The following is a 26,938-nucleotide window of genomic DNA, read 5'->3' as shown; positions in this document are numbered from 1 at the left end:
CCTGGGTGGCAGGGCCACCTGAGGGGCAGGTGCTGGGCAGGAGGGGAGGCTGAAATCTGTGAGAGGGGACGGGAGGATCTGGCCTGGAGAGGCAAGCAGGAGCAAACCTCCTTTTACAAACTCAGGAAAGCAGGAAAGAGAACTTGATGTTCTGCTAACCCCACTCTATCAGGGGCTCAGCGCCCCCGTGAAGCTTTTCATTAGAGCTTGAGCTTCAGGGGATGGGCTGAGTGCTGCGGGATTCAGGAGCCAGGAGGCTGCCTGTGCCCCCACGCTTGTCCACACTGGCCTCCAGCTTTGCAAGGGCCTTGGTGCCCGCCCACACCATCTACTGCTGAGCTGTCTTTTGTTTCCAACTAAAGCCCCTCAGGGCCACATGCCTCTGGCTCTGCTTTGGGGGTGCCTGGGTAGCATCCCTTTCCTGCTCGCCAGAGCATCAACTCACTCTGCTTCCTGTCTGGCTCCCGTGGTGACCCCCTCACAGGGGATTTCTGGTGGCCTTGGTCTGAATCTTTCCTCTTCATCGCACATTCTCCCGGCCCAGTCGTGTTTGCTATGCCTTCCCGATGCCTCCTTTGAGCCACCAGACACCAGACTGTCCTATGTCTCAGATTTTTGTTGTGGCGCCCATTCTCTAGTGCAGTTGGCTCGATAGTGCCCCATGAACTACATGGGGAAAGGCCTGGAAGGACAAGGAAATATGGTAGGAGGGAGCCAGGAGTGAGAGCCTTGGGTGATATTTCAGAGGCGTTATCCCACCAGACTTGCTCCGGGGAGCTCAAAGCCTGGCCCCTCTCCTGCCTGGCCCAAGGGTGCTCAATGCCGCCTCCAACGTCCGTGGTGGAAGAACGCTCAGACATGGACAGGCGAGGCGGTGAATCTCTCTCTTCCTTTCTCTTAGCACGTCCTCTGCCATGCCAGAGTCCCTGCCTTGAGTCTGGAGGCGGGGAAACAGAGTCAGAGCTGGGAAGAAGCATACAACCCACAGAATGGAAACTGATCAAGCGACACCATTTTGGATCTCAAAAGCCATTGAGCCCAGACTAACATCAGAGTCCCGACTCCAGACCGAGGCAGTGGGCTGAGGCAGGGGCTGCAAAGTGAGAATGAGCCGGGTTCCCTGTGGGTGGGCAGTGACCCTGGACGCACATCTCTTTGCCTTAAGTGGGCATTTGAATTGTGAAGCTAAGAGACCATGGTGTCTAGAAAGGCCTCAGTGCTGCGTTGTCCAGGCTGCTCATGGTCATTTGTTGTTTATTCTCGTCCCCGTGCTCCTGGGAAGTGTCCAGATGAGCACAGCACGGTCCTGAGCATTTAATGCTGCCGATTCATGGGTCCCTCAATCCGCTCAAAACTAAAAGCGAGCAAATAAATGCAGAGGAAGAATCACCCAGACCCTTCGCCCTCTCCTCTCTTAGCTCTAACACCTGGGAGATGGGGAACTGACTAAGTTATCTTGGCAGGTACCCACTGCTGGGGTGACTCAGTCCCTTGCAATGCATGGCTGGGGGACTAATTCCCCAGCTGAGACTCTCTTGGTGAGACGCATTTCCTCATTCACTGTCAATTTCCTCAGCTGACGGGCTCTGCTGTTTCTTACTGTTGCGGATGCCCCTGGTTACTGCACATCTATAACTCTTTGGATGGAAATGCACGATCCGATTCTTGCCTATAAAGGGAGCTCACCTCACTGCATACTGAAACCCAAAGTCAGCAGAAAGGATCATGAGGAGGGATATTTTTTAAGCCATGAAGGAAGCGGTGAGGGTCACAGTGACAGCTTCCTTTGAGAACAAAACTGGGTACTGGAACCTTCTGAAGTCACATGATTTCTCAGCTTTTGTGCACTCTTGGTTCAAGGTCACTGCCAAGAGCCCTTCTGCTCTGGAGGCAAAGAAGAAACGCTGGGCTCTGAAGGAAAGGCTGGCTTTGAGAGGGACGAGTCAGACACCGAGGCCTCGGAGGCGCCGAGCCAAACCACAAAGGGTCACTTGTCACAAGACCATGCTCCTGTTCAAGGCAGCAGGGGCTAAACAATGTGCGCTGCACATTACATTCCTCTGCTGTGAGTCTTTGCTTGTGGAATGAGGGTTCTTGGCAACATTCCTTGGGAATTGAACTATCTTTATTCTGACTCAAAGGGTGAGACTTGAGTGGGGCAGAGAGGGGGCTGGGGGCACTGGACGAGGTGAAAATCTCTATTACTCGTCTTGACCTGCCCCTTGTCTACAAGTGATGAATCAGTAACATTGCTCGGGGGTCAACAGTGTGGATTTTACTTGCTGTCCTGGGGTCACTTCCGGTGGAAGCACAGACAGGGGAAGTTCAGGGCTGGCAAAGCTGCTTGACCTTCTTTGTGCCAAGTAGAAGACGCAGTGGCCATCTCAGGAGCCCCGCAGGCTCAGGACCTGCCATGATCCTGCAGTCTTGGTTCTCGCTCTGCTGTTTGGAGGTGATAGCGGTGACCGACGGTTACCATCCCTGAAAAGGCTCATAGCTCAGGCAGAGGTATAGACTCGGCCATGGATGTCAGGCTAGAAGGCATCTGGGAAATATGAGGTCCACCTAACACCCTTATCTTACAGACCCTGAAATTAGGGGTCCAGGGCCGGGGTGCAATAGTGCCCAAGGGCACAGAAACTGGGAAATGCATTTCAGTCAGTGATAAGGATGAGTGTGGAGTGCAGATCTATGGAAAGAGCTTGAATTTGACATCTGATTGCCATCAGAATGGACAGCCTTACCTGTGAGTTTCCCTCGTCTGTCCCTCCCCACCACGCCCCACCAGCTCTGGGCTCCAGGAAACTCACCTGCATGAAATGAACCTCAAGGCTCCCTGCCCCTCCTCCTTCCGATGGACTCGGGACAAGGTGAGTCTTGGTAGAAGATGAGAGAGGGAGGAGGGTATTCCTTGACTCCTTCCCATTCTACCCCCTGGGTGTCCTCTTGCAGCTGTTCCTTCAAGGGCAGAGCTGAGTCCCTAGGGAGGGCGCCCTCACGATTTCCCTACAACTTGTAAAGCCACCCCTTTGCTAACTCCCCTCGAATTACCTACTTTGAGGGTGTTGTCCGTTTCCTGCCAAGACATAATTGACACAAAACTGAAAGTTGGATGGAAGAGTTTCAATATCGCAAGGACCTGGGCTGAACCCTTTTGCTTTCACATTCTTTTCAAGCAAGCCAAGATTCGAAAGTGAGAGGCCAGACGACACCGAGACAATCACCGAAACTTGAAAGGTTCCTCACTTTCTTTTGTTTTTGAGCTTGTATTCTTGTTATTCTTACTGGTATTAAAACTATACAAGTGACATGGGACGATGTTCTGTTTTATTTATGTTCTATTTTATTTACATTTGTTTCATCAGACGTAAGCAAATAAAACAACTCAGGTGTGTTGTGACCGAATGACTCCATTTCTTCTCACCCTACCAACTTTACTCATCTCTCTTCAGCCTAATTCACTCCCTATGCTTTCCATATTGACATTTTTATACATATATACACATGTATATGTGCCTATTTGTGTGTATACACATGCAGGCTATACCTGTGTAGCATATATATGTTCTCTATACTAAAATACATTGCGTATATGTGTATTGTGTATATATTGAAAATATATTGTGTATATATACACTACATACTCTATACACTATATGCTATATATACTATATAGTGTATATATGTTAAGTATACAAAAATAAATACACATACAATATATATATATACTTAGACATAAACACAGCTTTTAAAATGTAAATTTGGCTCACTGAATATGCATTGCTGTGTCCTCCTTTTCAATATGCAGATTCCCTGTCCTTTCACGTGAGGCTCTATGACCTGTGTATATAAACAGCTGTGTGGCCATGATAAGTATACATAGGTTTTCTGTGCGATTTTACTGTTACACAAAAGATCGCAATAAGCTTTCTAAGGCACAGTCTCTCACACACACATGCACATGTGCAAGTGGGTATTTTCTTCAAAGAGATACCTATAAGTTATACAATTTAAACTTGGCGTATTTGCCCAGCTGGTCTCTCAAAAGGCTGCAGACACTAATAAAAGTAGCTTTCCTTACCCTCTCCCCAGCTCTGCATGGCATAATCCTGCTCCAATTTTACCAATCCGATGAAAAAAAAATACTTAAAAATGTTCATTTGTGTGATTACTATGGGATGGATCATCTTTTACTGTTTTTTGCCATTTGGATTTCATCTATAAATTTCCTGTTCCTTTTTTTGCACTTATTGTCTTTCTCCAGGGTGGCTGTCTTCGACCCTGTTATCTTCAGCTATGAAGGCAAGTATACATAACCCTTGGACCGTTCTTTGCGGTTATAGCCAAATTCAAAGCATATGATTTTGCCAGAGATTGTAAGCAAGTCCCTAAACAGAGCTAAGATTAAGAAATGAAAGAGGAAAATCTGAATTATAAAACACAAGTCTCATCTAGTTATATAATTTTAAATTCTATTTGATATATTTAATTATAGATTCTATCTATCTGGCCATCTATCTACCTACCTATCCATCCATCCGTCCATCCATCCATCTGTTCATCTCTTTCTCTCCATCCAGCCATTCATCTACCCACCCATCCATCATCTAGTTATACTTTTTGAATTTTCTCCACCATGTTCTTGGGATGCAGCTGCCTCTGAAAACATTAAGGCGTGTGTCCTCAGGGATCTGTGGGGTGACAATCAGTTGTGAGGGTCAGAAAACATTCTGTTCACCTAGAATATACTGTTATGGCCCAGAGAGGAAAAATATGCTGGCTGAAGCACTGCCCACAGTAATGGTGGAATTAGAACTTGAACCCTGGTCTTTTGATTCTCATGCCCATTCCATGATGCTGAGTTTGTTTTCTCAACTTAATCCAGGCTAGTCAGGAGGCATAACTGGGCACATGCTGACATAGGCAGCTCCTGAGAGGGCTGGGAGTTAGAGGTGCATGTAATCCTCTGTCTAGGAGCTATCCCTTGAAGGTAGGACCTTGTGTGTGTGTGAGGACAGCAGAGCCTACAAAATAGCTTTGGAGCTTCTCATCAGTGAGATTATCTGATCTGATGATTAATTTTCAGTGTCAACTTGGTTGACCAGGCTATAGTACCTGGTATTTAACCACACACTAATCTACATGTCGCTGTGAGGGCACACTGTAGATGTGGCTAACACCGACGACGAGTTAACCTTAAGCAAGTAGATCACACTCTGCAGTGTGGTTGGGTCTAATCTGATCAGTTGAAGGCATTCTGAGAAAAAGCTGAGGTTTCCCCAAGAAGGAGGAATTCTGCCTTAAGACTGAAGCATCAGAGACCAGCACATGGGTGTGTGTGTGTGTGTGTGTGTGTGTGTGTATGCAAGTTGGCATCAAGATGGCGAGTAAACTGCTAGAGACCTGCAGGGCTGGGAGTGCAGGGCGAGGATTAGTGACTTGAGACTGGGGCTCAATATAGAACAGCTGGAGCCTAAATCTGCAAGGAGCAGCAAGTCAGAGCACCTGGATCTCCTTGTAAAAAAGGCTACTAATCAAAGCCAAGGATAGGATATTTAAAACACCTGATACTCCCCATCCAGGGCTAAAACCAAAACAAAGGAATGCTTGAACAAGCTAGAGCTCAAGCACCTGTCAATAACAGGCGCACACACCCAGGGTAAGTTTCTGACTTAGAAAAAAGAAGAACTCCCAGCCTGTGGCCACCCCCATATCAGTTACAATCTGTGCACAGTGCAGCATCTAGTCCTTAAAAATCGCTTCAAGAGGAAGCAGACTTGAGACTGTAAGAACTAAGATGGAAGAGCCGGTCTAGAGGAGAGGGCTGCCGTGGACCCCACCACTCAGCCCTTGGACCCACAGCTCAGCAGGAAGCTTGAATTTGTGAGTTTATGGAAGATGGCCCTTTGGTGTCCTACTGGCCAAGTTTTTGTAATACCAACTACCTCTCACCTGGACCAGCCCTGTGATGACTTCAACAGGTGCAAAGACAACAGTCTGAAAGTCTATCCTTAATACAATACGTACAACATTAAAAATGAAAGGACAGAGGAACACAGCACAAATGGTGGGGGGAAGTATCCCTATGAAGAGACTCAGTCCAGAAGAACCACAGAACATGAAGAGAGTCTCATTCTGGGAAACTGGACTTGTGATCCATGAGACCCAAAGAGTTCCACCCAGAATAATGCCAGACAGATACACGCATGAAGAAGTGGGGAGGAGATATTTAAAGTACTTAAAGAGGGGCCTCCCCGGTGGCGTAATCCCGGGCCGCTGGTGATGGTCCCACATGGCGCGCAGACCTCTCCTGCCGCCCGCTGCTCCCCTCAGCAGTGTACTTTGGTCCTTCTGCCTGCTCTGCTCCCCATTCTGGCTCTGGTGAATTCTCTCACCCCTCCTGCACTTCTGACTGTACCCAGTGCTTGCATAAATAAATAAATAAATCTAAAAAAAAAAAAAAGCAAAGAAAAAGCCTAGAATCCTTTACCCAGCAAGATTAACACTCAAGATGAAGAAAGAGGAGGGGCAGGAAAGTAACATCATGGCCCATAAGAACCAGGCAGAGGCCAAACTGCCCAATGGGGTACGCAATCAGCCCCTCATGTACTAAGCTCAGTAGACCCCTAAAACAAAAATTAATAGAAGTAACACAGAAGATGACGGATATGAATTTTAAGTAAAATAATATAACAGGAAGAACTTGACGAGGAAAAAAAGACAAGAAAATCCAAAACAGCAAAAACTAAAAATGTCACAACACAAGCATATGGCACCCCCCCAAAAAAAACCCCAGGAACAGTTATATCTGACAAAAATGGACTTCTAATTAAGAAACGTACTAAGAAGACGTCCACTGTATTATGGTTGCAGGTGTAATACAGCAAGAAGAAATAACACTCATAACTATATATGCATCAAATAACGGAGCACCAAGATGCAGTAACAGAAGGAAAGAGAGATATTGGTGAGACACAGCAGGAGTGGGGGGCTCTAATGCTGGTGGCAATTCTCCCAGGTGCTGTGTTGGGGAGATCTCCACAATGCGAGCAAAAGGGGGAGCAGCGCTCAGGAATATTGTTACCTCCCCCCAGTCAGGACAGACACGGCTCCGTCTCAATGCAGCAAAATGAGCCTCCCCCCAAAAAAAAGTGTCTTGGAAGAGACTTGCCCATTAAAAAAATAAGTAATAAAAAGAAATCCACGTAGCTTGGGGGTAAGGAAGAGGTGGAACGCTCGCCAGAGTAGGTCTCCGAGGCTTCCTGTTTTCAGGCGGGGCGGGAAGCAGAGTGCAAACATCCTTCTTCATTTATGGCCTTTGTTCTTGCTCAGCCAGTGTGTGAGTCCACAGGGTAGCCTTTCAGAGGCAAGCTCCCGTCCCCCGTTATCTGCTTGGGATCAAAAGAGAAAATGCATGAGAATGTGCTGGGAAGGCCTGCTCACCGCACACATGCCGGCTATAATCATAATCATAACTGGGGCCGGGACCGGTTGGGGGATCTAGGGCTGGGGTCTCCCTGGAGAGTTCAGGGCCCAGGCACTCCGCTGAGCCCCGGGGGGGGGGGGGGGGAGGGGCTCGCTCCCCAGGGGTCTCTTAATCAATCATGTTAGGGCATGAGCGGTTCAGTTGTCCCAGGGAGCACAAAGATGGAAAAATCCAAATTTGCAGCCACTTCTGGCATCTCCTGAAATCCTCCCATCCCCCCGTCCCATCCCCCACAAATCTACAGAATCCGTAAGCACCTCGCCATTTGCCCCGGAGAGTCCCAGCTCATACTGGTTGGTTATTAATCACGGGGTGGTTATTAACACCGTTTTTCTGTTTTCGAGGTGCTCCGGCACTCTTGGTAATCCTGCTGTCTGTGGTCTCACCTTCTGGAGCAATGATCTCGCTCTACCTGGGAAAAGCCCAGGACCTTTTCCAGGGGCCAGCACAGGGTCTGGTATCCAGAAGGACCTTTGGAAATGCTAATAAGCAAAGTCATTGGGTGATTTGGCTCTTAGGGAGTTGAGGGTAGGGATGTGGGAAGGACTGTGTTGAGCTCCAGACAGGCCTAGGGTGGCCAGAGCTCAGGCAGAGTCGGTGGCCAGAGGGGCTGGAGGTGGGAAAAGTGGGGGTGTTGGCGTGCTAGGATTGCATGCTGAAGGAGGAGCCCCGGCTCTGAAGCCTATGCAGGGTGCTGGATTCAAGTCAAGGTCTTTGTGGAAGAAATTGGGCTTCAGGAAAATGGCAGCATTGACTAGAACTACGTGTGTGTAAAGAATCAGTCCCTGAGTTGTCTGTGGCTGTTGCCACCTGTGCCGCGGGCAGAATGGCCAGGAATAGGTGTCGTTTGTTTGGAACGTGGCAGGCAAGGAAGTGCACTTGACTATGTTCTCACTCAGGGCTGGTTCTCACTCAGGGGGTTGGGAGGACAGTTATTTTCATCCTTTTTCCTTTTTTTTTTAAGATTTATTTATTTATTTATTATTTATACAAGCACTGGGTACAGTCAGAAGTATGGGAGGGTGAGAGAAATCACCAGAGCCAGAGCAGGGAGCAGAGCAGGCAGAAGGACCGAAGTACACTGCTGAGGGGAGCAGCGGGCGGCAGGAGAGGTCTGCGTGCCATGCAGGACCCTCCTTCAGTGGCCGGGGAGCAGCCGGGGATCGAACCGGCGCTGCAGAGGCCGCGAGCAGCTTCGCAACCCAGGGCTCAACCGCTGCGCCACCGGGGAGGCCCTCCTTTTTCTTTTTTTAAGAGAAGGAAACTTTCTCAAGGTTGTACAGGCAGGAGGCAACATGGACCTTCCCCTGAGCACCAGTGCCCCTCTCCCTCATGCATGCAGGAGGTTTTTGAGGGCTGGCTAAAGCACATGGCATTCTGGGGGGTTTGAGGCTCTCTGCGGGGTGAGTTTGCTCCTGGCACTGTGGGAGTTTCATTACAGACGTTCCTGCAGGGACAGACGGATCGGAGAAACCCAAGAGCTGGGAGAGGTTGGCAGAGGTGTCTTCCTGGAGCCCATGCACTAAGGGGGCCACGGTCATGCCAGCTGCTTTCCGTTTGCAGCTTGCGGGCCTCCTGGCCAGCGCAGAGACAGGGGCAGGGAGGCGAGGACAGAGGCGGCTGATGTGAGCGCGCTGGGTTCCCACTACGTGATTGGGAACATGTGAAGGCAGAGTGATTGAACTGCGGGTGACCCCGCGAGCAAGGAGGCTAATTAAAGCTTCTCTTCCCCACACTTCAGTCACAAGCCCCTCCTGCCCTTCCTCCTGATGGTGCGGCTGATAAGGAGGGATTGAATTTATGAAAAGCGATGAAGATGCTTGGATAAACCGCAGGACCAAGGCAAGCCGGCCTGACAAGTCGGGGCCTGACGGGAGGCAGCAGGGGTTCGGAAGGGGCAGGCGAGGCAGGGCGGAGGCAAAGAGGAGCACCGCCCGCCTGCCCAACGGGACACCCCACAGGCCAGGCGCAGCCACGACGGCACCCCTCGCGTTCAGGAGGCGGTGGGCAACCGGGAGCTGGCTCCGCAGCGTCCTCGTGCAGCTCCCAGACCTGCCGCCCGTGCCAGGCTCCCCGGGCGACCTCTGGGTGGGGAGAAAACAGGAGCCCATGAGGCCAAGGAGTAAGGAAGTCTTAGAAGAGCCTTTCAGAGGGGAAGCTTGGACGGCCTGATGGGGGGAAAGAGAGGACAGGTGGTCTCTGTGCCTTTACCAGGCACTTGCATGGGCCAGGCACGGGGCAGGCGACATGACACGTAGCAGCTCACACGACCCTTTCGTGTGAGTGGCTGTGACCAGGCCCGCTGTCCTGAGGTGGACAGTGAAGCACAGAGAGGGCAGGTAACTTGCCTCAGGTCACACAGCTAATGCGTGAGAGAGTCTAGCAATCTAAACCAAATACTGAATAAAAAAAAAAAATAATCAGGCCGTGAGACCCGGGGTGCTTTGTGATTGCTGAGGCAGCCCGCGGTGTCTGGCGGGAGGTGCCTGCGTGTCCGGGACTAGAGGGAGGGCGCCATCTTCTTTCCCCCACGCTTCCTTCAACTCATCCGTTGATGGGGTGGCTCTTTACCTGTCCCTCCCCGGTGGCCCCCTCTCTAGTCTTCCTCAGGTAGTTTGGGGGAGTGGGTGCCGTCTGCAGGTAGTGATCATGCTCTGGAAGCCCTAGCTTTGAAGACTCTTGAAGAGAAATACCCCAACAGCTCTCTAGCCCCTCTATGCACACCCTCCTGTCATGGAGGATCCTCGGGGTTTTGGGGCCACTGGTATCACAGCCTGGCCCACTGTGATAACCCTGCTGTGCCCTCCAGATGCAGCCCCCACCCTGGTCTGTGATTCCTGGGTCAGTGTGTTGAGTGTTGGTGACGGGGGTCTTGCATCCCTGACTGTGGGGTGGGCGAGAGGCTGAGAGAAGGGCGGGCTGGCTGGCGCTGAGTGTGGTATCCTGGGGCCCGTGTATGTCACTCGTCTGTGAGGGGAGGGCCGTGGCCAGCCCTGCATCCTTAGGATGGGGACAGACGTGGCAGCCACCCTTAGCCGTGCCACCCCCCAGGGCTCCTGGATAGGACTCTGTAGCCACTGGGGCCACCTCCAGGAGATGAGCTAATGAGGTGGCACTTCCCTTCTGGAAGAGCACCCCCAAACTGGGGACCCTCTGTCTCCTCCTTTTTAACCACAGTGAAGACTCAAGCTGATTCTCCGCAGCCTGCTCGTCACAGCCGATGCCACAGCCAGCGGGCTGGCGAGCGCTGCCATCAACGCTGGCTTTTCCACCCCCTCGCCCTCGCTGGGATGCTTTCCACCCAGAAGGCAGAATGTGGTGCTGATGACTGGGGCTGGGGCCGCCTGGCGCGGGCTGGTCTGCTCCAGTTCGTTCCGAGAAGTCCTGAGAAAGCAAAGAGCCAGGTGGAAGAAGTGCCTGTGCATTTTGATATAAAACACCCTGCGTTCTGGTTAAATGCAGGGCACGGCGTCTACAGCAGCCTGGGTCGTTAACCGAACAGTTGAGATTCGGTTTTCATCTCGTCATGGTGCCAGCGACTCTTTTCATTAGTGTCAGTTTAACAGTTGGATACGTGGGCCAGGGGTAATATTAATGATTACTTGTTAGTTAAGTGGACGTGGAGCTTTTCAAGAAAAGGCCTGTGGCTGTTTCTGGGAGTTGGGGGGCACTCGCCTGTGCTGGCTCAGGGGGCCAGGAGAGGGCTGGGGTCCCAGAGAGGAGGTGCTCCCGGGAGCACAGCTTACAGAGGCTCCCCTGAACCACTAGCAGGTGTGGCTGGGCCACTGGAGCTCAGCCCAGGAGCCCTGGAAAAATGAGCTGCCCCCGCTTTAGGCACCGTGTGGTCTGAGCTTCCTCCCAGGAGCTGGGAGACAACTCGGATGGCAGCTCCCCAGGGCCCTGGCCCTCCTCTCTGGAGGAAGAGCCGCCTTTGCAGTGGGGTATGGGTCCTCCCGGTGCCAAGATGGGGTTGCCCACGGGTGATGTACGCAGACATATATAGGAAGACATTTCCCCAGCTTTGCTCACTCAGAAAGTGGAAGAAAGTGTGTTTTTGCCCAGGCAGGGCGCTGGGGCAGCAATCAGGGCAGCCTGGCGGATTGGAATAGTGTCCGGAAATGTCCTGATTTGCCTGCAGGGAGAAGGCTGAGGTTGCACAGGAGCAGGCCACAGAGGGAGCCTGAGGGCCATCGCTCGCCCCGTGGAGCGAGCCAAGTGGAGCTGTTAGCGAGGTGCCTTCCCAGCCCTGTCGCCCCGCCGGCCTCCCCCCCACACCTCCCGACTCTTCCTCTGCCAGAGCTTCCTGGCGGGAGGGTAGGCTGGTAACACGCAGGGTGGCAGGGGGAGCAATATGAGCACTCAGGAGGAGCCGAGACCCGCTGCCTCTGTCTGGTTAATAGGCCAGAGGTTTCGATGAGGGCCCACCCCACTGTGGCCGGCAGCCTGGTGGGAATCCTGCTCAGGCCTTATCCCTCCTCAGCGGTCAGCGTCCTGGGACGGCTGATGGTGACCCAGCGGCCAGCATGTTCTCCATGCCTGTGCCAGCGGCTCAGCCTAAGGGCCTGGTGGGCAGGTGGGCAGCAAAGGACCAGCTTGTCACAAGTCAGAGCCCAATTCCTAGTCATTCTCCTTCCACGCCGGCCTAACTCCCTGCTCTGGGGTCCTGGTGGTAGGTCGTGGGTGTTGGTGGTATGTGAGAAATGTGGCAGGCAGCAGATCCAGGGTGATTGAGACAAAGTGTATGAAATGCTAAGCGACATGTTTTACGTGTTTCTTCATCCTTTTCGGAGCCTCAGACTCAAAACTGTTAAGACTTGAGCCAGGCGGGTCCTCAGAATCTTGTCCCTTAAGAAGAGGTCCCAGCCATGGAAATCTCTAGAAAGACCAGAGCGAGCCATGGACAGAGCAGGAGGAAGGTGCAGGTGGGACAAAAGAAAGAGCAGGAGTGAAGAGGAAGCAGGAAGCCTTAACCCACGTCTGTCTTAAGCACCCCAGGCTTAAGCCCCGGAAAGGTATTGCCTTCTAGGGTGGAGGACCCAAGTCCAAGACCAAGGTGTGGCTGGCGGGTGTCTGCTGAGTCCTCTGCCCTTAGCTTGTAGATGGCTGTCTTCTCACTGTGCCCACGTCCTGATCTCTTTTTATCAAGATGCTGGTCCTTTTGGGTCAGGGTCTACCTGCAGGGCTTTGCTTTACCTTAATTACCACACGAAAGACTCTTTAAAAGTAACGCCATTCCATATCCACATCCCAGGGGCTCTTCACAGGCCAAGCACCCAAGGAAATTCCATTATCTGATTAACTATCACACAGGCCTGAGGTGTAGGGATTCTTGTTCCCCATCTATAGAAGAAACAGGAGCCAGGAAAAAAATCCAGGTTGAAGTGAATTGTCCCAGTTGTCTGATTCCAAAGCCTTTCTGGTCAGTAAAAGAAACACAAACTACAGGAAGAAGAGAAGAGTTGGGACAATGTGGGGCTAGTGGTGGGGCACCCCTGTGGACAGAGGCCCAGGATCCTCTTGTTTTACTCCTAGGGGGCTCTGAGGCTCAGGATTAGTCACCCTTCCCCTGGGTGACCCTGGCGTCCTCTCTGGACTGTCATCTAACAAAGAACTGTCTGTCCCAGTGTGGGAGCTGACATAATTTCCTAACCTGCAGGCCATGGCCTCTTCCTGACCCTGGAGGGAGAGAGGCACGTCAGACCAGCCTCCTTGGAGTGTCCCTAGCCCTGGGGCACCTGGCGCCTGCTCAGGGCCTGGTTCTGGCGGAGGGTCTGCTGCCTGGACAGCCCCCTGGCCTAGTCCACACCTTTCAGCAGCTTTGGGAGGGCCCTGGACACCAGGCCACGGCACCCTCTGCTTGTTGGGGGTTTCCTTGGGTTGAGCAGCCTGGGAGGGGGCATTTTGGTGTGAGTCCCTCCACGGGGTAGACTGCTGGGCATGTGAGGTAAGCTGGGGGTGAAGAAGAAGCAAGAATCCCTGGGTAAACTGACCACAGGGGAGTCTCCTGATGTTTTGGCACCTCGGCCTCACCCTATGTCACCTGGGAGTGGTGAAACCTACTCAGAATATTCTTTATGAGGACATCAGTGTGGGGAGAGAGTAACAGCACTGAGCTAGACAGCTCTGGCACCAATAAGGAGGATGGTAATAGGGATTCTTGCAGCCAGGCCGCCAAAAACCGCATAGAAATCCACAAAAATCCTAGGAATGTAGCTTTTCGAGCTACAATAGGGCAAGGGAACAGTATCATCTTGTCTCTGCCCCGTGCCTCTAAGCCCTCACCCTGGTTGCATGAGCTGCTCTGAATGTTCAGGACAAGCAAGTCAGCATTTCCAGTCATTTCTTTGAGTTTCTTTTGTTCGCTGCCTCTGCCTGGCCAATGGACAAGAATTTATTGAGTGGCTACTATATACCAGGCTCTATGTTCATCACAAACCATCCACGCAACAACCCCCGCCCTTCCTGTGTGCTCCGTAGGGGACGGTGTGTGCTTTCGGGCCCAGTCTCCTCTTCTTGATTTAAGCACCTTGAAGGCTGAACTTGGGCTTGGCCATATTTCTCCTTGCAACACCTGCAACAGGTGAGAAGCCTTTGCTGAAACAGGGACGTGTACCCCATTTATACACGCAGTTTGTGCAAATGTGTATCATGAACTCATCCTGAGATAATCACGTGTGCAGAAAATGCTAAGGGAGTGATGCCTGAGTCGAATGCTTTCCCTTTCCAGTCGCTAACCCCATGTCATGGCTTGTCCTTGCCAAAGAACAGCCATTTGGTGGCAGAATCTTGGGTGCCCCAGACCTACGTACTGGTGACCCTGTGGGCCGGTGGGTTGGTCCCTTCCTTGTTCTAGGCCTTTATGCCCACATCTGCAGCAAAGGGCCTGGACATGGGATTTTTGCTTCTGTTTCCTCAAAGGCCACATCGGTGGGTCCAGGTGAGACAACTCTAGAAGATTCCAGAAAGACCCCGGGTGGAAGGGGGTGCCTGCACCCTCTGCACTGTTCAAGGGCAGAGACAGAGCTGCCCTGGCAGGGTGCAAGCCCTTGGACACACCATCCTGTGACCTGGATTCCCAGGGACATGTTTGTGAAAACAGCACTGCTTCCCAGTCCCAAAGAGAAGCTGGCAGCAGCCCCACGCTCCTCGCCCTCCCCGCTCTGCCCGGTGGTAACACTTCAGCGGGCTCTCTAACGAGCCTGCACCCCTCCCAGAAGCCATGGCTTGTTTGCTTCTCCTAGGAGCCTGGCAGTGAGCCCCAGATGCTGTCATTGTCTTGGGGACAGACACCCCTCCCCCAGCGCCTGAAGTGGCCCGCACCACGAGTGAGCCTGGGCTGCCTGCCCCAAACCCCGCTCGCACCCTGGAGCCCCGGGAGCCGTCCCCCATGCTGGGAGCAGCTGGCTCCCCATGCGTGTGTGTCTTTCACCTCGGAAGGTTCTCAGGCTGGGCTGGTGGGGGCCCGATCTGTGGACACTTCATTCACAACTTGTTGGTTGGATTTTCTCCTCCAAAGGGAGGTGGGGGTGTGGCTGCAAAATAAATCTTGAGTGTTTTCTTCTCCCCAAAGAAATCATTGTGTTGTAATGCAGGGAGAACCCCAGCTGATGACATTTTTATGGGGCTGCCTCTAGTGAGGACCGCGGTGTCTGCTGGGGCCATCCAGAGGGTGGGGAGACCCCACTCTCTCCCCAGTGCCACCCCCCCTCCCTTTCTCTCACAGTCAGTCATGCAACTTCAGCTCTATACTCCTCTAGAATTCTCAGTGGGGCTACCTAGGCTAAAAAGGCGAGGGGGTGAGGGATGACATCACATCCCCACCAGCCGATTGGCTGCCTTCAGGTTTCAGGGATGATATCATCTTCACTTCTGCCTCCCCACCCCCTTCTACTCCAGTCCTTGCCTGGCCGGGCAAGCCCCCCTCCCCGGCACCCCACCCCAGGAGACTCTGTTGCCTTGGAGACCACAAGTTTTCAACCTCGTTGTCTGAAGGAATGGTAATTCATTATATGTCTGACATGGGGGTGAAGGGTGCAGGGAGGGAGACCCGGGCCGGACGGTTGTGAGGGAAGGTTGTGGACAACAAAGTAATGAACAAGAATATGTTTCACGCATGAGAAGCTGTCAACGGTGGTCGGGAGAGAAAGGTCACTGCCATCGGCGTTTAGGAAACCCAACAGTGGAGATGGGGATTCTGAAAAAAACAGCCGTGGCCAAAATATGATTGAAAATAACCACCCCCTCCCCCCAGACAGCTCATTAGGAAGATTCTGGAGAGAGACTCACGGCTCTGTGGGGGCTGTTGTGTTGTCTTTGGAAGAAAGGCCATCCCAGGGCCCCCTCCTGAGGTGGCTACACGGAGACACTCTTCCCACAAACTTTGCGCAGGGACAGGCAAAAAACGATCCATCCATCCTAGGTGTTTGTGGGTGCCTCCAAGAATGGGTTACCTGGCCCCTACTTTGCACCTGCAGGAAACCAAGGCAGGAGGGAAGAGTCGCACCTTGGGTTTTGTGTGTGTGTGTGTGTGCGCGCCCTGGTGTGTCTCACTTAAGTGTAGAGTCCCTGTCTACATCCATCAGCCTCCCAGGGAATGTTTCCATCCCTGATTTTGCTCGGACAACACGCAGGTTCCCTGGCCCTGTCCTATCTCATTGTGCATGTTCTCCGCTCCGGTTTCTTCCCGAGAGAACGTCACCTCTCTCCACGTGTGGTTAGCACATGTCTGTGTGTGGCTTCCCCTAGAGCTGATGTGGGTTTTCTTGTCTGGGACTCTCTGTAGAGTCTGGAATTCAAGATTGGAAGCTTAGACAAGTTTTGCTCTCAAGCCATGGCCGACGGCTCTGTCCTGGGCGCCTCAGAGCCGCCTCTGGGTCTGTTACTGATATTTGTGGATCCACAGCCCTCTGATGAATAGAGGTGTGTGCAGGGCACTGAGAGGGCATCTATAAGTTCATTTTGGGGGGTCTATAAGTTCATTTATTCTTCTAGAGGTGTTTGGATAAAGAGACTGATGACTTTTTCCCTATAGGTGTAGGACATAATTCTAGAACTATGCCTGGCAGGTCAACAGATGCTGGCGATCATTACCTTCTTGTTCATTCTTACAGATTATGTCAGCAAAAAAATGCAGTTTAAAATACCAACTAGAAACAGGAGACAATTATAAACACACACACGCAGGTCTGCATATGTGTATATATATACGTGTTTGTGTGTGTGTGATTACAGTTCCTTTATTTTCAAAGTTTCTAAATGAAAGCTGTTGCCTTAGAATCCACATGCCCATGACCAAACTCATTCCCCCAAACTGTCTCCTCCTGAATTTCTCCCATCTTGAATTTCTCCCATCTGCCCTCAGAACCACTATTTTCATCCAAACTAGAACATTTACAGTCATTTTCGTTCTCATGGATGAGTTTCCAAGGGCGTCATTGAAAATGGTTTGTGTTCCCTTCCAAGCCTGCCCTTGTCTTTCCCAACCTCCTACTGTCCTAACCAAGTTCAAGCTCCATCTTAAACACCATCTCCTTCGAAGGTTTCCTCGATCTCGCGCCTGTCTTTGATGATGAGCATCTAACCCGAATTCCAACAGGATGAGCAAATGTCATAGTTCCATCCACCTGGATCCTGCAGCCTGGATTTGTTTGAAGGATTAGACTGGGTTTCTCAACTAGAGAAACCTCTAGATAGGGGCCCAATAAACTCACATTGTCGGAGCTCAATGCAATTTATTGATTAAACCGTAGGAAACCCCTTCCTCTCTTCACAAACCAACCTGGTTTTTCAGCCTCTTTCCTTTATGGATATTTTCCCAAATACCTAACTTTAGCGCCTACAGTTGAAGTGAATTTTTCCCTCTTGCATTTTCCATTGAATCGAATTTCTCCTATGATTTTGTCCTTCAAGATACTGATTAAATTCCACCTCTAGATTTCAATGATTCTCCTAATAAATGCTTCCAAATACTCTTCACTGATTTGAAAGGTAAACGAGTCAAACGTTGTGGAGTGCAGATTCTGCAACCAGTCAGTCTAAATCTGGGAGTCCGACATGGTGACCATTCGCCCCTTGTGGCTATTTAAAGTTGCATGTGTTACAGTTCAATAAAATTAAAAATGTATTTCTTCAGTTGCTCTGGCTGCTTTTCAAGCAACCAACAGCCACCTGGAGTTAGTGACCACAATATGGGAGATATTTGGGATTCTGTGCCAGTTTCTTCATTGGATCTACCTTTTTGAATTGTTTCAGCCTTCAGAGAGGTAAATAGTATCTGGAATAGTATCTGGAATGCCCTATCAAGTCCAGCAGGCCTGATGGTCTGTGTCCACCTCGTTTTCCAGCTATTGACTCATCTTATGGCCTGGCTCTTCCATGGATAAACAGCCCATTTTTTAGCATACTCTTTCTCCCTCCTGCCAAAAATTCTCTTTGATCTCCCTAAAAGACAGCATTATCTGGCCAGACACTCTTCAGGGAGGCTACCTACTTACTTACTTGCATATAAATTACTCTATAAAACCATAAATATTCCTGGAAAGTAAAATTTACTTTATGTTAGAACCTTGTGGCCTTTGGGCTAGGCTCCTGGTCACGGCTACCACCTGGCCAGAGAAGCTCTCTTTTGCCCTTGGAGCTGGGACGGCGAGTATGGAGAAGCCTGGATGACGTTTAATCAGGCTGAACATTCCTTCCTGGTGACCTAATGAGCCGGCAGGACTAAATGACCATTAGGCGGAATGTTTGTGTGAACTGCAATAGAAAAGTTCCTCTAAACTTCCTGAAAAGGAAGATAATATATCTAAATCGTTTCCTGTCTCTTGGCTGCCAAGCAGCAGCCGAAGGAAAACAGCTTCTCCTAGCAGGGAAATATTTAGCACGTTGGGTGCCCTGGGCCCTCCCATTTCGGACTGGTGCACCGATCTGGGAAGCCGGTGGCCTCCGGGTACTCCCAGATGCTCTGTGAGATTTGGCAAGTCGTTTCTGAGCTGGAGATCAGGAAGACATGGGGGTGAGAGGTGTGGAGGGTCTCTGGGGGCACGGGACAGAAATGGGGAAGGTTTCAGTCTCCTGTTACTATCCTGAGCTGATGTCACCAGGGCCAGGAGCTATCTGTGCTTTTGTTCTTAGAAACCCCAGTTCACGCCTTAGCAGGAAAGAGAAGAACAGAGTGCTCGCTGCCTGCAGGGTGATTGCTTCCAAGCCCCTGTGTGTGTTGCTTTGGAAGACCTTTCCACGGCTATTAAGAACAGTTTGGGGGTTTGACTTTAAATGGAAACTGGCACAGCCAAGCCACAACATGGAAGCCAGAAAAGCCCCCTTTCAGTGGCCCTGGCCTGAGGGGGGGGCCAGAGAGAGCTTTCTCAGAAGTCCACAGGCTGTGTCCCTCCCGCATCCTCTCCCACAGGCCTTTGCAGTGGGGGCGGCAGGTGGCGAGACGTAGGAGGAAGCACAGGCCTGGCCTGGCTTGGCTCTGTGGCTTCTGCCAGCTGAGGCCTTGGGCTAACTCCCGCCCTGCCGAGGCACCCCGCTCCTGCTCGGCTGGAAATGCCCACGATGGGAGCTTGGAACCTCTTCTCAGCCTCCCACCTCACTTTCCTTTCTGTCTTTCTCTGACACTTCGCCCCATCAGCAGTCTCCTCGGATCCCTGACCAGAGGTTGGCCGGCTGGTTTTTAAAGGGCCAGAACGCCTATGTTAGTTTGCAAACCAAGAGATAAAATTGAGAATATTATGTGGGTGCTTAGAGAACCATTTAAAATCTAAGCATTTAAACATTAAAAAACCACACACTTTTCTTAGCTTAAGGGTCATACAGCAGCAGATGGGGGGCTGGACTTCCCTGGGGAGCGACAGTTTCCTGACACCTGATATAGGAGGACACCGTGGTGAATAATTACTGTTTCATGGATGACAGATATTTATTGAGAACTTACCATGTGCTGGATGCTGGGCTAGATGTGGGGGATCCCCTTGAGACACCAAATCAAATGGTCAAAACAACACAGCCTATGTCCTCAAGGATTCAGTTTCTAATGAGGATGATGGATTTATCAAATAAAATCATTAAAAGACAAGATAGCAGGTAAGCACAGAAGTGGCAAAAGGCCATCCAGCCCAGTTGCAGGGTGTGGTGTGTGTGAGTAGACAGAGAGTGCGAGAGAGAGAGAGAGAGAGAGAGAGAGAGAGAGAGAGAGCACTTGGTCGCTATATGCGGCCATTTCAATACCATTAATTCAATTTCAATTAGCTTCAATTGCAACTAATAAAAATGAAATACCAGTAAATAATTAAACGGACAAAATTAACGTAATTGCTAACTGCAGTGGCTCAGTCTTGTTAGCCACATTTCAATTGCCCTGTCCACAGGATGCAGCCTGTGGCTACTATATTGGAGACAGGAGGCGAGAGGAGAAAGGAAGGAGCTCATTGCCTGCGATTCCCACAGTCTAAGCACCTTATAGGCTGAACAGAAACCACTGAGGCCCAAGCACGGGAACAGGCAGGACTGGGTGTTCCAGGACAGGGTGTGCCAGCAGGAATGCGGAGCGGCATGCCCGCTGTCCTGGTCATTCTCCGGAAGCAGCGGTCACTGGGGGACACCTATGTCTATCACCAGGGCCTCAAACATGACCCCGAGATCTGCCTGTGGGACATTCCAGAACAGTGGCGTGATGCCCAGTGTCTCACGAAGAGGCGAGAGGCCCTCGGCTGTCAAGAGAGGCGCAGTCCCCTCGGGCGGCCCTCTGAGGCTCTGCCTGCTCAGCCCACAGGGTTTTGTCAGCAGCCAGGCGCCCCAGGCCACAAGTGGGCATTTCGGCATCACTCAATTAAAACGCAGCAGCATGCAGCCTGCACTGTGCAGAGGCAGGAGCTGCTCCTCAGCACCCAGGGCCGCTGGGGCCTCCTAGGGTCCAGCAGAGATGGCCTGGACGAGCCCGGCCTGCAGGACGCGGCCTCTGTTCCCAGCCTGACTCTGGGAGGCAGGTGGACGGCAGTGCATGGACCACAGAAGGAGAAAGAAAAAGGCAAGAAAGGAACCCTCAGCTCCTCTCTGCAAACAGGGGACCCCGGGCCACAATGGCAACGTGTCAGGGCCTCGGGGTGCAGCGAGCTGGAGAGAAGAGCCGCAAAATGGCGCTGAGGTGGGGCTGCATCCCCTGCCCGGCATCACCCGGCAACCGTGCCCTGAAATGTGCAGTGCCAGCCACGGAACCTTGTTTACCAGGAAGAAAACACTTGAAAAGGAGACTATTTGGCGGAAATGCGCTTGGGATTAGCAGGTTTTTTTCTTTTTTCTTTCTTTTTTGCTTTTTTCTTTTAATGCTGGTTTGTTTTTCTTCTGGGTTGTTCAAGGTACTGACCCAGCGCTCGGCCCCCGCGGCCAAGAAAGTCCTAATTAGCCCCGGGGCTTTGTCCCGGCGCTGGGGAGGGGGCGGGGCGGGAGGGGCGGGGGCCGGGCCGGCAGGGCCAATGGGGAGCCGCAGGGAGGCGAGGGGGGGCCGCACGGGCCAATGGGGAACCTCGGAGGGTCGGGGAGGTGCCTGACGGGCCAATGAGGAGCCGCGGCTGAGCGACCGAGGGGCCGGGCGGGCCAATGGGGAGCCGCGGCGAGTCCGACCGGTCATTAGATGCTGAGGTCTTGCAAATCCCCCTGTAATTAATTTTCTCCTGCATTAATTAGAGAAAAGTTGGAACGGGTGGAGGAGGGAGGTTTTGTTGCCTCTGGGCTCTTTTCAGGGCGACTTCAGGGAAAGATGAAAATCTGTTGGGGGCTTGGACGCGGCCTGGGTTTTCCGGAGACGCTTCTGCACTGCAGGGGGAGGAAAATCCGAATTAAACCCGGTTACCCGGCGGCAGAGGCTGGGTGTTGACTTGCAATGGGTAATGGGTTCAGCCAGCTTCTGCGTGTGCACGTGCACGTGCACACAGCCACATGCACACGCATGCACACACATGCACACACTTCATGCATGCACACGCTGCTTCTCGAGCATCGCCCCATGGATTCCGATGGATTCACCCCACCCTTTGCTCAGATATCATTGCAGCATCGCTCACTGGCTCGGACCCCCTCCAATGATTTCCATTTTCGCCTGAACAGAAAATGAGGTCGGTTTTCCCTACTTGTAGGAATCCACTCTGATTATTTTCTTAAAGTGAGTTTCTAAGCCTGCAGAACAGAGACCCCTGAGAACATTCTAATAAAAGCTTCTGGAATCTACAGGCCCCAGATTTTTCTCTCCCGAGTACCAAAGTGTTGACGTGACATTTTCGAGGCAGGAAGCCAGCGCACTTCCAGAACGCAATGCCAATTCCCTGGCCCTGTTAGCTGCTTGGATGGAAATTTGAATTGAACCCAGCTTCTTCTAGACTCTGGTTGCGTATGGACTTGATTAATTTGACCAGTGGTTTAATAGTTCTGCTCTAGCTGGTGGGCCACATCCAGTGAACAGCAATCTTGTGTCTTCAGCCCTGTCCCTAAGGGCAACACCTACCGCTGACAATCCAGTGGTGCCCTCCCAAAGCGGGAGGGCCAGCCTGCTTCGGTTAGCTGCTATTTTCCAAGTGGTACTTCTAGGGATCAGAGGTAAAGACTCGAACTCTGAGCTCAGAGGAAGCGAACCCTGTTTGCTGACTGCTAACTAAAATAAAAAAATCTCCAATGGGAAGGGGACTGGCAGTGATGGGCCTGTTCATAGAAGCTGGTGGCCTGAGGGCAGGAGGATGACCTTGACCTGGTCACCTGGGGGATGTTCTTTGATTCCTACTCCCTTCCTGTATCGATGGGGTACAAGGTACTGAAAGGTGAAGGAACACTGGCCTCTGAATACCGACACCCGGCTCCCCTAGACCCCATCTTCCATTATAATTACCCAGTGAGTCACTGCTCCTTTAGGCCTTGCAGGCTGTGGTGTCTCAGGAAGGGCAAAGACTGAAGATGACCTTCCCAGCGCCGATCCCTGGACGTCACCACCAAGTCTTGCTGCGGTTGGAAGGAACTTTGACCCGCTCTGGTTGGGCCAAGTAATTTTTCTTTCCCTGCAGGGAAAGAGGAGAAAAGACAACAGAAGAAATGAAAAGCGAGTGGGGTGCAGGTCCTCGGCAGGAAACGGAGCTGGGAGTCAGGGCCGATAAGGACGAGATGGAATCTCCCGGAAGCTACCCGCACCCCTGGGAAGTTCTAGTGCCCCCTCTCTTCCCTGGCCCATCCCTACTGCATTCTTCACAGCAGCTGTTTCAACTCTTCTCCACCCTCCTCAGGCCTCCAAATCCACCCCCACCATTCACAGCAGATGACTTCACCTCCGGTTCTACCGAGAGGACCCAGACACTGATCTCTACCGACTCCAAGTGGCCTGAGAGTCTGGCTGTGCCATCAGGAAGGCCCGGGTTTGAGTCCATGCTCTACCACTTCAATCGTTGTTTGTGGGCAATTTGTTCAGACTCCCTCAGGCTCGCTGTCCTCACATGCCCAAGGGGGCTGTTGTGAGGATGGACTTAAAGGATGCGGGCAACGTTCATGTTACACAAAAAGTAATAATAACCATTAGCTGTTCAGAATTCTGCTGCTCCTGCAACTACTATTACTTCTGTTGCTGCCGCTCCACCATCACCACCCGAATCAGGAGTCCTTCCAGACTTTTGGGACAAGGTAGAGTCCTGCCTCTCGTCACAGCTGGCCCCTCTGCTGAAGCAGAAACCATCTGCTCCTCTTATTCCAAGAGATTCTCTCTGGCATCTTTCGAGTCCCGCTGTTTCCAGCATCTTCCTCTTGGTGTTCTAAAATGTGCAGCTTCCACTTAATTCCCCCAAATGCCTCCCTTCTCTCGATTATTCCCTCAAACCACAGTCTCATCTCTTTCCTTCCTTTCACTAACAGATCTCTCCAAAGAATCATCTAAGCTTATTGACACCACTTCCTGACCTCCCACTCACTCCTCAGCCCACTGCAATTTGCCTTCTGCTCCCACCGCTCTGGTGAAATGGAACTTTCAAAGGTCTTTCTAATTGCCCTCTTCCATCCTACTCAGTCCTTCGGGAGAGGCTGGCTCTGATGAGCTGAACAGTCAGCCCCACTCTCTGCTCCCTGGACATTCATGATTCTGTTCATCCCTGGTTCTTCACTCCATGTGCACATGAGTCATTAGCATCTGTCAGTGTGTCCCGAGTGTCATCTTGTTTACCTGCTGCCTGGGTGGTCTCCCATGCTCCATACTCAGCCATGATTTTACCCCAGGGGCTGCCACATCCACAACTCGGCCCCTGACCTCTCCTATCCTCCAGATCCTCACTCACTTCTGGCTCCTTGCTGTTCTTCTACACAAGAGTGTCCTGCTCATCCCATTTTCCAGCATCTCAAGCACTAAACCAATGGTCATCTTGTATACCTCCTTGTTTCTATTATACAATCTTCTATTCCTTCTTATTTCCCCTGTGTGCATCTGTCTGTCCGTAGCTCCTAACGAAGTGACTTCAAGGAGTGTGGTTCTTTGAGCTTTTACTTTGGAGACCTTATTTCCTACTCGGATAGTGGCATGGCCTCTGAACAATCTCCCTGGGGCTAGTCTCTTTTACCCAGCTTCTGTTTCCCACTGACAACAAGATAATACAAAATGAGGGTGGCCAAGTAACTAATTGTTCACATAGAAGCATGTTAGTAAGTGAAAGGGAGTTCCTTTAGAAATGATGCGATGGGACCCTTTTGGGCAAAGATGCCTGTGCACCCTATTAAAATGTCTGATGAGGTCATTTCCTGCTTTCCAATTCTCCTGGGTCCCCTGATAACTGCAATCTCAGCACAGTGTCCATAGGCCCCTCTGATCTGGCCTCCATCAGTCATTTTTATTTCATCTTCACTCTGAGGCTCCTTGTGCTCATGTGCACCTGCCTGTCCAGGTGTTCTGAACACACCATCGTTTTTCAGGAGCACTTTGTCCTTTCCTTTCACCACCCCGTGCTCTGAGAGTTCCCTGCCCAGAAGGCTCCTCTGTACCTCCATCCCGGTCCTTCGAGGCTCAGCTCAAATGCTGCACCCTCCCTGAAGCCTTCACTCCTCCTGGTTGGTGGTTGTAGTGATTCCTTCCCTCTTCGTGTCGCCACAGTGTTATAACATCTTGCAGGTTGGGCACGATTATCTGGGTAAAAGGAGGCTGTTCCCTGAAGACTCAGCACCTGGGGGGCAGGGCCAGGTAGCATTCTTGTTGCATCTGGCAGAGCTCTTAGTCCCATTCATTTCTTGCTTAAAGACAAGAAGGAAAGAATGTTCTGAGCACCTACACTGTGTCAGGCACTCCCATACATCTCTTGCTCCAACTTTACAACTCCACATGACAAATATCATTATGCTTCCCACCCCCACGCTGTTCTTTTTTTCTTTAAATAGAAGAAAGATAAGCCTGGCGCGATTAAGTAATTCACACAGCTGGGAAGTAAGTAGTAGAAGTGCATTGCGAAGGGAGGTCTGTCTTCTATAGAGGAAATGCCTAAAATGTGGGCTGCATGAATGACTTCTAATCTTTCTGTGTGCCCCGTTGCGCTCAACGTTTATTTATTGAATGAGACTTAAGAACAGACGGCGTGGCGTGGACACTGCAGTTCACAAGGGCCCTCAACAAATCCTGGCTGCAACAAAACAATAGCCAGACGCTTCTATCCAGGCGAGATCAGAGTGTGCAATTTGTGGGGGTGAATTGTGGACAGGAAACCAGACCCAGACAGACAGCCTGATGGAGAGTGGAGGTGGAGGTTGGGTGTAAAGAGTTTCTGTCTGGATGATGGTACAAGAGAGGTCTTAGGAGCCCCTGGAGCTCTTCATTTTTGGAATGTGAAGTCTCTGTTCTTCTTGTCTTCTTCCATCACCATTTACCAGTTGGCCTTGCTTGGCGTCTGCTTCCTGGACTCACTTCCTTGTTTCAGAGTCAAGAGATAGTAAGATTGGGCCAAATCAGGGAGGCAAAACCAAGAGCCAGGCTATAGGGAGAGACCCCGGACTACTGGGTTCTCTCCTCTTGGGCCATTGTCACTCAATAGTTTTTTTTTTTTTAAGATTTGTTTATTTATGCATGCAAGAACGGGGTACAGGCCAGAAGTGCAGTGGATGAGAGGATTCACCAGAGACAGAGTGGGGAGCAGAACAGGTGAATCTACTGAAATGCACTGCTGAGGGGAGCAGTGGGCAAGACAGGAGAGGTCTGCTGCGCCGTGTGGGTCACCTCCCTGGCCAGGGATTGAACTCGTGCTGCAGTGGCTGCGGACAGCTTCATAGTGCTGTGCTTAATCACTTGTGCCACCTGGGATGCCCTGTCACTTGATAGTTTGGAAATTTTTGTGATTTGGTTGTAGGAAAAAGTGGCCAGAAAATGAAAGTCCCGGACTGTGACTTCATTGTCTGAGCTCCTGACACCCACTAGGTCTGACATGCAGTCTGCTCCAGATGCCACCCCAGCCCTGGGACAAGGGCTAGTGTCTGAAATGGTCTAGATATGGTGCTGCCATTGGAAACTGTGCACAACAAGCGTTGGGGCAGAGGAGAGAGGTGGGGGAGAGGACAAGGTCTGTCCATGTGTGGTAGTCGCCAGTACATATGCCCAGATGAGCAGTGAGGGACTCTAGTCCCCAAGGGAACTTGCAAGCTTTGTATCATGCATGTTATTTGCTCACGTGTTTACCTAAGTGTAGTATGTGCCCTTGCCGAGGGTTCAGCTTGTCTCTCTTTAAAACTGGGCCCCCCAGCACAGCCCCCAACATCTCTTTGCACCACTTTGAACATTGCCTGGGATGCAGCAGACATTTGGTCAATCTTCCCTCCATCTGGAACACAGAAGCCAGGAGAACAGAACAACAGCTGCTGGAATCTGGAAGCTTCTACGGCCACATGGATGGCAGAGAGTGCAAATCTCAAACCAGCCGTCCACTGTGCCAACTCCGCAGCCCCTTTCCTGCCACCACTAAGGTTTCTGGATTTCTTTAACCCCTTCCTCCACCTGCATTAGGGCTAACATGGGTGGGACAGGACAGCCTCCTTGAAGGGGGTGCCCATGATCTGCAAGAGAAGACACCGGTCCAGAGGGACAAAAGCAAGATCCATGGAGAGCTCCCCTAGCTGACTGCTTCACAACAAGTTTCATACCCACTGACTTACGAGGCGGGAGAAGAACTTGACTTCATGAACCCTTCTGCAAGTCTCCCCAACTATGTTTGAGACTGACTACAAACTCTTTTGGGCGGGGAGACATTCAGATCATCTAGGCAAGGCCTTGCTACCTATTTTGATAATAAACTTTTATTGAAACACAGTCACGCCTTCCTGATACCTATTATCTGTGGTTGTTTTTGTAACACAGCAGAAAAGTTGAATGGGTGCAGCAGAGACGAGGTGGCCTACGGAGCATACTGGATGCTGACACGCCACCGTTTAGATGCTGAGCCACACGCTGTGACAGAATAGGGA

Source organism: Talpa europaea (assembly GCF_964194135.1).
Source record: "Talpa europaea genome assembly, chromosome: 7".
Classification (NCBI taxonomy): Eukaryota; Metazoa; Chordata; class Mammalia; order Eulipotyphla; family Talpidae; genus Talpa; species Talpa europaea.
Note: the sequence above shows the minus strand (reverse complement) of the source record.